Source organism: Phalacrocorax carbo, chromosome 11 (genome assembly GCF_963921805.1).
Source record: "Phalacrocorax carbo chromosome 11, bPhaCar2.1, whole genome shotgun sequence".
Taxonomy (NCBI): Eukaryota; Metazoa; Chordata; class Aves; order Suliformes; family Phalacrocoracidae; genus Phalacrocorax; species Phalacrocorax carbo.
Genome location: NC_087523.1, coordinates 12798141 through 12810212, shown reverse-complemented (window position 1 = coordinate 12810212; position 12072 = coordinate 12798141). Strand labels below are relative to the sequence as shown.

Below are 12072 nucleotides of genomic sequence, written 5' to 3'. Positions count from 1 at the left end.
TCAGTCCTCATGTACTCTTCTGTCATGCCTATGTAATTGGCTTCTGCCTGGTAACATCACCCACTGGTGGTGTCCCTCCCCTCCCTGACAGTTCCTTGCTAACTTGCATAACTCCAGCTTCTAAGAGTGGCTAGGAAGCTGACATAGTGAATAGATCATTACCTGTAATAATCAGCAATTTAGAAATTTGCCTCTATGGAAAGTGTTTGTCATTCTTATTTGTTAGGGAAAAAAGACAAAGTGATAATTTCTGTAACTGGAAATTTATCTCTCTTCTTTCAGGGTGAGGGCACTTTCACACTGAAATCGCCATAATGTAATTCTCATATAATCTTTTTAATCTGTTATGGTTTTAATTGCTGTTTAGGTGAAACAATGTGGAGCAGAAAAAACAAGTTCAGATTTTTTTCTTTCCTTTTCTTTTTATTTTTTAGACTAGATGCAGTAAAATGCAAATAGAAAATACCGAATGAATAGGAAACTTTGAAGTAAACATGCTGAGATGATGTGGAACTTAATGCAAGGCAGCAAACAGTCAACAATAATAAATGATTATGTAAGGACTATTAGATCTTAATTTAGTATTCGTACAGCCCCATTGGCAAACATAATTTTTTTTGGTATCTAATTGGACAGTGTTCTGTGACTGTAAGGCAAAAATGATGGTCCAAACTCATACCTGTTCTGATAAATGGAGACATCATTAGCAATATGAAGTAGGTGATCACGACTTCTCTCTTTTTCATAAATTACACTAAATAACCATAATGCTGCAATTTAGCGGTCCAAAGTTCATCCTATTCAGCAGGCCATCCATAGTCAACAGTTTAAAGAAAGGGGACCTGCTGAGAAAATGGTGGTCTAATCAGATGCCATAAAATCTGGCTGATCAGATGAGTCCCATTTTCTTTTTTTGTAAGGAGATCCTAATGAAGCAGTGCATTGAGGGGATTCACAACTTTTGTTCCTCCGTTTGATTATTCAGGTTGGCTGCACCAAGTTCTAAACTAAGCAAGTGGAGTCTAATCCTCTGGGCTGTTTGCATACATGCTGTGTTTTACAGGAGTCTTATTAAATCCCACTTTGCCAGCTACCAAATTGTGTGCGTCTTATCTTCAGCCCAAATGATCAAAACACGAAAAGATGCATCAGATCAAATCTAGTCATCAAATAGGAATCTACTGTTATTGTCTAATCCCTGCTTGCTGGCTAATTTACCGAGCATAGCAAAAATGAAAAGTACTTCGTGCTGCATGCTTCATGAATATCTAAACTGGTGCAAAGCAGATGGGATGCTGTATGCGTGTTTAGTCAAAGGTTAAACTTGCAAACTTTGGGCCTGTTCTTAGTTATAACTAAATATTGTGGTGTCATTTGAAGCACTAAAAGTCTACCAGTGCACTCATTTCTGTCCAGCTGTGGGCATGGCAGTTTTGATTTGGCTACTTAAAATAAACATACTCTTTCTTTAGAAAAAGATTTAGTACATTTACTTTTACTAACACTTGCACTTAAATGGGATACTGTTTGTTTCCCTTTGGTTGAGTTTTCAGTTTTCTCTTCCACTTAACCACTGTCTTATAATTCTCAGTATATTCGCATGTTCCTCTTTGTGCTGCCCACTGGGACTGCGGCACGCAGCTGGGCATTGCTCCCTCACATAAAATGTCTAGATGACAGCAGCCTGATCGAAAGCCCATTGAAGTCAATACTGTTTAAGTATGACCCTGTTAGGCCTGCCTTTGTAGTGATGAGCGCCTGCACTCCCTCAGTAATGGAAACTGAAGCATCTAGCTCCCACTTACTACCTCAGTGAATCGGCAAATGGGAAAACTGCTGAAAGAAACCTCCCAAGATCACAAACAATTTGGTTCCTCATCCTCTTTTCAGAGCATTGCAGCAAGGAGCAGTGAGGCTTTCACAGAACTGTTTGTCAAAAGTGATGAACACAAGTACTTATTTTGTTCTCTAAATGGTGAAAATGGTGCACCGATGTAAATAGCCAAGTATGCTTATAGGAGGCATCACCTATACCGAGAGTTTTTCCCTGATTACAGATGCTGTAGGTTTCCTTTGCAGCCATAGAAATGAAGGGAAATCTGCTCTCTTGTGGCTCGAACGCAAACTCTAGCGCTGTGCTGAACAAAACCATAGCACGCTGCCATGCTGTCCTGTGCGCAAATAAATCCTCACAGTGACGATAACTGTCTAACAAAAGTTAAAGCAGCTATTTTAGTTTTGCATCTTTTTAATGTTCCTATTATGATGGCAAGTGCCTTGATTTGGTTTCTCCCATCAAGCAGAGTTCTTTCTGTGTGGGAATATTATGGAAGCCTTCCACTGGAGACACCAGAACAAAATCTCTCTGTGCTTATTGCTGCCTCCTGGCACCTTTAAGTACTCCTGCATATATGCACATCAATTCACACTGAGCTCATTTCAACACTGAGCTGACTGTGTTGGTCATTGGCATGTCCTTCACAGAAGCACAGTAGTCATTAGTTTTTTCATTTTCTTCAGCATTTCTTTTCATTTCAAGCTCTCGGTAAGCAGTTTCTCTTAGTGCTTTATCCCTGTAACATGTCTTGGTTTGATTTTCTGCATTGATTATTAGGAAGTCAAAACTCTTGTGGTAAGTTTACCTTCCTTAACAGCTGTTCTAATGGCTTTTATCAGAGCCTTTTCCAGATCATCCCATGTAAACAGTTGACCCCCTACCTTTTATCACCCTCCCTAACTTCAGCTTCTCCCAATTACCTGCTTTTGTCTTTCGGACAAGCTGTAGAACCATCTCTGCGGTTACCTTCCTTACAGCCACTTGTCTTAGACTGATGGCTCTAAAATTGCTAGGAGAAAATGATCTGAGAGAGAAGAAATAGGGATCACTGCTGTTTGCCTTCCTCCAAGATTTATGTCTTGGGTTTCAATCCATCCAGCCTCAAACCACCTGGCTCTGTAGGTATGTGCTTGTCTTTTTGGGAAACCTACCCACATATCTCTACGGCTTTAATTAGGATTCAAATGTGTGTGTCTCTAGGTTCAGCTGTGCTGGTATGAGATGCTACCAGGTGTTTATAACTTTCCAGAGGTTACCACTGCTCACATTCACCAGCAAAGCTGCTTACAAGAACAACTCCAGGTTAGTTTTGGGTTAAGCAAACCTGAATCTGTTTAAACTGTTCTGGTTAACCTGGCTTGTTCTGACTGAAACATCTTTGGAAGCAAATGTGTGAGTAGCGCTGCTAAGGGCTGAGGAGGTGATGACCTTTGGCAGATGGCGTTGCAGTGGTGCTTGGGGGCAGACTGATGAGCAGTAACCTTTTTCATATAGAGTGCTTGTTTGTCTCATTTTACTAACTCGATTTCTTATGTGGATGCGATTATACCAGAACAAGAATTCCTTTTTTTTCTTTTCCAGTTTAGTTTGCCACTGCTGCATAAATGAGTGTATCTGCACTACATAAATCAGTATAATTCAAATGGTGAAATTCTATTTTTAAAATTTGCTCTGCAAAAGAAACCAAAGATTACTAAGCTCTTGAGATAGAAGCTATTTTCCACTCTGTATACTGACTAGATCAGTAAACCTTCTGAAGGCTATAGATATTGATGCAATAAAAATAGTTAATAATGCTGGCTAATCAGCTCGCAGAATAAGACTATCTTCAACAGTAAATACCCTTAAAAAGCCCTTAAGAGTTAGGCTGTGTGTATGTGACAGAAGGAGAAACTCTTAGTTATGTAATTTTTAGTAGTGTGATTTGGGGGGGGGGGCAGGGAGGAGAGGAAAATGAAAGGGAAATAATCAACAACTGTATTCTGAGGGCAAGAGAGCTTTGAACTGTACTGTTCATTTTTTAGATCTCTAACATACCCAGGATTTGTTAGCTCGCACAGAATTTGGTTGAAATGTGCTCAGCAAAGTACTTTGCGTGTGTCTGATTTCCAAAACCCTGAGATTGGTGGCCTGCTAATCCCAGTAACACGTCCCCTACACCAGTGCCGAGTGTTTTGGAAGAATCCCATCCTTTGCGACCCTTTTTCATTTCAAAAATCATGAAATGGACTATTTAGAAGAAACTGGGTTGCGGTTCTTTCTCTTCTCTGTGGTTATACTCTCAGAAAGGTAATGTTCGGAGGTAATTGTAACTGTAGTTCTCTGCAATACTTGTGGTCGCCTTAAATAGTTTCAAATACTAGGACATCACAGATTGTTTTGCCGGTGATCAGGATCTCTAGGGTACAGAGATTTGGCAGCCATTTCATTTATTTTAGTCAAATGCAGCTGTTTAATGATATTAAAATATTCCTAAGTTTTATCAAGTCAGACTGCACATGCTGTGATGGAAAAGCCTGTATCATCCTCTGTTTGTTCAACACTGCTCCCCTTGAATAAATAAAATATCCTAACAGTTTCCAGTGTCAAATGAACTGCTGATTAATGACTTTCAGTTTCTAGTTACACTGGAGAGTGCTAGATTGTCTGATTTTACTCCCACTTCTGCTTTATACATGTTCAGCCCTTTAACATATGTCTGTTGGATGTATAATTTGGAACAAACCAAACACAGAGCTGTGAGAAGTAGATCAGGGGTTCTCCACACAAACTGCTGATCACCTGGAAGCTGTAGATAACGTGCATGTGAGTCTGTCACAGTGCTAGCTGTCAGTGTTAAATATTCCCCAGGCTTCCAATTTCCCTTTTGCCAGACCTAAAGTGTTTTAAACCAAGAAGCTGAACTGACATGTAATTGCCTGCCTTAGTACATGGTAACCTAACAAGTCGTTGAGAGAGTGAAAGTAATTTTTAAGAGTAAAAGTGATTTTAAGATTTTTTTTTCTTTTTAGGTCAGGTGCTACCGTGCTGCTTGAGCATCCAAACATAAATAGGAAAGTTTGTAAGTCTGCTTTAAAGACCTCTGTTGTGGGTTCTGCTGTTGACAAGTTGGAAAGAACAGCTGAAGCATTAAGAGTACACTTTCAAGGTAGAATATTTACCCTCCTCCAATGTTACATACTCGGGGGTTTTTCCTTCTTTTTTTTTTCCTTAAAAAACCCCACACAACAAAACACACACACATGTTCAGACTTCTGTAGGTTTAGACTGATGTTTTACTTGAAATAACACTTTATTGATGTTTGGGATTCCCCAATTTCCAAGGAAGAAAAGCTGATTATCTTCGGAGGCAGCCTTATACAGAACAGCAGACCCCCACCAGCCTTCCGCTCCAGACTGGATCAATGCAGAGAAGTGCTCTTTGATGGACTTTCAGGCCCTGTGATCTCCCAGCCCTGGGGGTTTAAAGGATGAGCATATCAATCCAGGACCACTGAACTGCATTTCCATTGCATGAGGGCTCCTCCTCCTGGCTTTGTCCGGACAAACTCGGCTCCTCCCACTTTTGTCACTATTCTTTCATGCTTTGTTTAGCAAACACAAAAAAAAGCTCTGTTTGTTGCTGGGTCTTTTTAAAGCTTTGCATAAAACAGTTTAAAGTGCCGTAATGCTGTGTACCTGTGATCACCTTCAGGGTCAAAATCAGTTTACAACAGATTAGCTTATTTATCTTCTTTCCCTCCCTGTTTTATAATTTGCACAAATACAGATTGTTGTTCTGACGAGCATAGTCTTCCTGCTTTATTCTGAATTCTGACTTTGCAAGAATCGCTAACTCTGTGGATTTCCCTGGGAACACTCTTCTAGAAGACAGCACATGTGTGCCTGCCTTTCTTTACTGCAGTTGTCCTGCTGTGTTTCAGCATACTGAGCAAGAAGAAAACTGACCACATGTAATCTGTAGGAATTTTGGTAACATTGGTGCAATTATTTTGCTTGCCCTTGCAAGTTGGCATTAAAAATGTGTGTGTTTAGGTTTAAATTTTGATTTCAGCTCTAAAGTTTATTACAACTAGTGTTACAGGCCCTTTATTTATTTCTGGTATCACCGCCCTCTAAAACAAACAAAAAGCCCCCACAGTCTGTGATACTCCCCCTCCTGCCCACTGCTTTGGGGCAGATCACAACCAAGTCTTGAAGGGAGAAATGCTCATCAAGTATTGCATGTCTTTAATAGTGGAGAGCAATGAAATAACTCACCCAGCAGTATAATGGATTCTTCATTATCTGCATTCTTTAAAACTATTGCCCGTGGGTCTGAGTCCATGGGAGAATAAATTTGTAGTTATTCGCGTTAAACTGGAAATAGCAGTACAGGCAGTGTTGTTCACGTCCTCTCCCCAAACCAGCGTGTGAACACATCTTAAAAATCCACGAACTGAGTGGCTCCCCAAAACGCCAAGGAAGCGTAGCCCTAAGGCATTGTCTGGTGCTGTCTTGCCATATCACACCTCAAGTCACCAGAGATGCTCACAGGAGTCATGTTAGATGAAATGGTGGAGCAATCCATCACCTTGGGAGACTTTGGCATTTGTGCAGATGATGACTTCCTACCGGGCTTCTTTCTGAAGTATTCATAGGTTTCCCATAGGTGAGTCTTCAAAATGATAATGTGATTGAGCGTATCATAGCTGGAGGCCTCACACACTGAACTCAAACCTCTCCTTTTCCAGTTCCTAGAAAAAAAATGTTGCCTCCCCTACTCCAGAAACCCCCTATGTACTTCTTTTACTACAAAGGGCAGAAGAGCCACAGCTCTGTGCTGCTCTTTTAATAATCTTGGATTATGTTTTGCTGAAGGACACTAATCCTGAAGCATTGCAATATCCTGGTAGCAAGGACTGAAAACTAGTGCTCTGAGGAGACGAGCTGGCCTTAGAAACTTTCACCAAGAGCTGTCTTTTCTGAACAAGCCAGCCAAGAGCCCGGGTGGATGCCACAGATCCATCTCAGCCAAGCCTCAGGCTACAGCCAGGCACAGAAAGAGCTCTTGTGGCTCTGATGGATAGGCAGATCCTAATGGACTCACTGTAGCACTTGACTATTATTGATCCCTGTGCACGTTCTTCTGTCCTATTTCCCAAGCTGTACGAGCGTAAAGGAAGCATTCCGAAGTGGGTCAGTCCTTTTTCTTAGACTGAGCAAGGGAAGCCCCTCTGAGCTCAGATGGCTCTCTGGCGATGAGAGCTCCTGCCCTGGGCACTGGCACAGGGCTCAGGAACAGTTTAAACTCTCAGCCCTGCGGTAAGGGGATGTCCTGATCCTCATACCCTTCTCTTCTGCTTACAGCTCTGCAGTCCTGTCATTTATTGACCCGGGAGGGGGTGCTTTTGGTAGAAAAGTAATGTGCCAAAAGACAGTAGCTTTCTCTCAGTTTAGTGAACTGAACTGGTTTCTAAACGTGAGCATTATAACAAGCACAGATGATGGGGGGCGTGACTGTGTGACAGAGAATAGGAACAGAGACGTTGGGACTACAGTACCAGTAGGTCTGTAGGTTGGCTCAGCCATCTTCTGTGATTGTCTTCGGCATAATCACTCTCCTCTGAAGTGTGAAGAGAGTGGGAGAATTGGTGAAACAAATAAAGACAAAGAGCTAGCAAGTCATGAACTAGATCAGTTTGCTGCCTCCTCTGTCACCTATTCACAGCGTGATTTCTTGGCTGACCTTATGTTAAATCTGATTTGGCAGGGCTGAGGTTGTTTCAAGTCAAGACATCCCTCTGCTGCATACTTTAAGGAGAGGTAAGTGTTTAGAGGTTAAAGTGGGGAAGCGTGGGACTGGGATAGGACCATATGCAGCCTTGTGCTCCTTTTGAACTCCTTGCTGCTACAGATGCCTACAACCATGGCAGCAAATTTTCCCTTTCCATCTGCCATAAGAGGTATCCCATTCAATTGGGCCTGGGTCTGACCAGGATGACCTATGCATTCCTGACCTCCCGACCATTCAGGGAGGCCACACATCCTGAAAACTTCAGTACAAAAGACAGCTATCAGCTCCCTTTGCTTAGCAACACTCATTACCGTGAGCACATCAGCCTGATGTTCTGCACTGAGGACTGACTCTTTAATGCAAAGTGCAGTTCAAGGTCTCTGTCTTAACTCTCAAAATCCTTTGCAGCACTGGCTTCATCATTCCCCCAGGACAGCTCTATTGCAAAGACGCAGTGGTAAAATGGGAGGCGATAGGAAAACCTCTGTGGGGATTTCTGGGCTGTGGAAACAAGACAGGTTGGGCTTGTGTCATATGTGAATGGATTTTCCTGAGCATTTCTTCCTGGGCTCTCGCATTTGCTCATATACATGTAGAAACAACAAAAAAAACTTAAAGTCTGCCCCAGATATTCTTGTGTGAAAGAAAAAAGGGTAACCGATGCCATTGTTTCAGTTTATAGGTGTTTCTAAAGCATTTTAATACAACTGTGATGGGGCAATAGAAGTACCTAAAGAGATCTCGAGAGAAGCCCAAGTTTAAAGTACTGAATCTGCTAGCCTCGAGTCCATGAATGATGTTGCATCCATAAATCAAAATGCTCCGACCAGCCCCTTTGGAAGGAAACCATCCTGTAAAGCAACATTCAAACCTGCAGACTGTGACAAAGCAGTAAATTCAGTCTCCAAGAATTTGCTTTCAGAAGCACTATTGTACCTACTGTCTTGCTAATGAGTAAGGCTCTAAGACTCTTAGAAATAACCAGGTAAGAAAAGACTCTCGCTTTTAATATGGCATAATTTGACAAGACTTCTGTGTTCGTGCAGAAAGCAGGAGCTGAAGATATTCTGAACATGTGGAGGGGAACTGGAATCCCCTTCGCATTCCATGTATTAACAGATAATTGTGCTTTTCAAGGAGAATAATTATTTCATTTGAATAGAAGAGATTTCTGTAACAAAATTAGGGGAAAAAATCCTTCAATCCCTGTACTTAGAGGATCAATGGGAGCAGTGCTGTGGAGACCCATCTTCCATTTCCAGCTATTCCAGATGTGGGATGTTACCCTCCCTTCTTTTCTCAACCTGTATCTGTCCTTCCCTGCTTAGTGTTTGGTAGCCCTTTTTGATCAATGCTTGTGTGAGCATTTCTTCTTTTAGTCTCAATAAGCTGTGTTAGCTTAAGTAATGAAAATAACAGGGTTTTGCTAACTGATGTTGTTTTCATTGAAGTGGCACATGTGCAGTTGGAAGAGGCCACATGGCCTGAAACAGTTCGCTCTGTGGCTTCCTGTACCCCTGTCTGGAGCAGAAGTCAGCAAACACAACCATGCGGGAAGCAGAGAGGCCCAAAGCTGAGCCCCTGCTCTGTCTCTCCACTTACAAATGCATCTGCTACTGCAACTCCTCAGTTCTTCAAAGGATCCCTTGCTGGATCAATTAGTACTGAGGCCTGACCTGCACCATCATTCATGCTAGGCGATGGCAGCATTTAATACTCCTGCAAGATAAAGATTTATTCAGTACTTATCTGATAATTAACAGGCACATCATAAAACTCATTCCACATAGATTCAGTGTTTGAAGAGTGGAACTTGTCCCTTGTAAATCAAAAGAACCCCACACAGTATTTTTTTCTTTTTTTTTACTAAGTTCTCCATCTCCTTAAAATCCATTTGTACAAGTCCTGCAGTTAAGCAGGAACACTGGCCTCCTCCTCAGGAGCCCGGCTGTCAGGAGAGGGGTGTGTTACGTTACATACCAACCCATGTGTTGGGCCGGTGTACGAGGAGGTGTGGATTCACTGGGCTCACCCATGTCACCTTGAAATCTCTCACTGTTACACCAGGGGTGGAGCAGTGAGGTATTGCTCATGATACAATATACAGCCCGTCAGTGTGGGATGTGGCTCTGCCAAATGGTCAGCTTGAGAGGGTTATTGGAAAATAAGGGTTGGGGTGAGTATCCTTCTGAAAGTACTGATGAAAGGCGAGGATTCTGAGTCCAGCAAGTCAAACAAAAATATTCATAGCGCACAGAAGGTAGTGCAACAGGAGGAAGGTATCAGCAACAGGAGCTATTCTGAAATGGTCTGGCTATCTAAAGCATAAGCCTTAAATACATATGCTGTAATAATTGTGTTAACTTAGTTTCAGGTTTTTTTAGCTTGTTAGATGCAAAGTTCTTGAAAATGGATGTACCACTAGTCTTTCTAAAGCTACCAAATACCCTGCATCTCTAAGCAGGTGATCTTCCAAGATCAAAGCTTGACTCTTAACTGGTCTGAATCCAGATTTTAATAGGGAATTAATTCCAAGTTCAAAAATTATGATAGACCAATTCTAGGGGAAAAAAAGGTAAAACCAAAATATACAAGGAAGTTTTAGGAGTTCTTACAGAAGGAAAAGTAACATAAACACAATAGTGAGATTTAGCTGCTTGGTGTCACATTTTAGACGAAAAGGGTGCCTAGCATTACCTGCTTCAGTGTTGCTGGCTGGAAAGGGAGGGAACATTTCCTAATGATCTAAAATTACTGACGCATATCAGATAACTATTAGAGAATTGCACTGGTCATTTCTAGTTTATAGTAAAGGGCTATAATAATTAAGATCTCACCTTTCATTCACAGATACTATGTTTGAAGTCCTTCAGTCACATCCTAGTGACAATTGTTAGCTGTAGCCCCTAGTTCAGTGGCTTTTTACTCTTTAGTAAAGAAAAAGATTAGACAAATTCACCGTCTGTGATGAGCTGTGAGAACAGAGCCAAGGAAATGGAATTGAATTGAAATCAAGGAAAAATGTGGTACAGGATAAAACTCCTCTCTGTAAGAAATCTGGAGTAGTTCCTTTTATTTTTGCTAGAGTCACTTCAGATTTATGGCCAGTTGCTAACGTGAGACTCTGGCTGTGCTTCAATAGATGGACAATATGGTATATTTCTGCAGCCTCAGAGGGACTCAATTTACTTTTCATAAGTTCAGAATATCTCACAATATACGGACAGTGTCAGATGTGGAACAGTCACCAAAGTTTGGGACAACTTCCTGGCACTTATTCACACTTCTCATTTCTTCCTGTTACAGCCTTAATATTATGTTTCAGAACGACCACCTGGGGTACAGTAAAATCTAGAAATCAAACAGAGGGTGATAAAGGTCAGTAGAGATATTGACAAAAATAGTGCAGACACGGATCAAAGAACTGTACTTTCCCTTTTCCAAGAAAATGTTTGAAAGCCATGTTATCATCTTCCTGTGGCACTGTAACTATTCTGGCAACTGTGACGTGCTGCTTTGTGCTATTTAGGATAATTAATTATTAAATAACTCTCAACAGCTTCCTCAAACACCTGACACCGATGGTTGTTAGGACCCCAGATGCGCAGTTCACATATGCATCGTGAGATGAGACCCGAATGAGCAATATTTTTGTCTGATATTTTGAGTAATTAAGGAAATTTGCCTGAACAGGAAAACCAGATTTCATTTTTTAACATAATTAATCCTGTTATTTTATGTCTTAGGATGCAGTACTGTTCTCAGACTTTCATTCTGATAAAAGCAAACTCTTTCTTCCTGAATAAGTGTGTATCGTACCATGGATTGCCCCTGTCATTTAGTCTGCTTGCTGCCAGGTATCCCCCAACCGAACATTTATGCTGTGTACTCCGCAGACTGAGATTTGCGTGCACAGTTGGGCCCATGCATTAAGGCTTGTAGTTAATTAAGGTTCTTTCCTACCATTTTGCAGTGAGGATATCCTGAAGAGCTGGGCTCCCTGAGTCCCAATGCCTGTGAATTCTCACCCTTCCACCTCTTCATTCACACTCGTCTGTCTTGTGCTGGAAACCAGCAGTTGGGTAAGTACCTTCAGTGTTATCTTTTTATTCTGCATAGGGAGTTTTGGGTTTTGTGCAACACTACCACTGACCTCAGCAAACGCCGCTGCAGCCTGTGGCTAGCTAGCCATGGGCAGCTTCCAGGGTAATGGGTACTCCCTGTGGGAAGGAGTACAATTTTGGCAACAGAGTGGATTTTCCCAAAGGGAGAGGAAGTGGCAGCCACCATTATCATTACTGTTGTTGTTGTCGTCGCTGTTGCGGTAAGCGTTAAAAATGGTGAATCTGTAACGATAAGCTTACACTATTTTTACACATTGGTAGGCTGATAATGTGTTTTGCAATTTAGGTGGTGTCCTCAGAACCACCAGTGCAGAGCGGGTTTCTGCATGGAAGCG

At 41.7% G+C, this 12072-nt stretch overlaps 1 long non-coding RNA gene across 1 annotated transcript in view; it reads left to right on the top strand.

Moving 5' to 3' along the window:
* Positions 1-11689, top strand: part of LOC135315298 (uncharacterized) — a 150574-nt gene extending 138885 nt beyond the window's left edge. Inside the window, exons 6-9 of the long non-coding RNA XR_010374731.1 lie at positions 4849-4985; positions 7590-7642; positions 8289-8598; positions 11587-11689. This is a non-coding gene — a long non-coding RNA (uncharacterized LOC135315298). The remainder of the gene's footprint in view (positions 1-4848; positions 4986-7589; positions 7643-8288; positions 8599-11586) is intronic.
* The last annotated feature ends 383 nt before the right edge of the window (positions 11690-12072 follow it).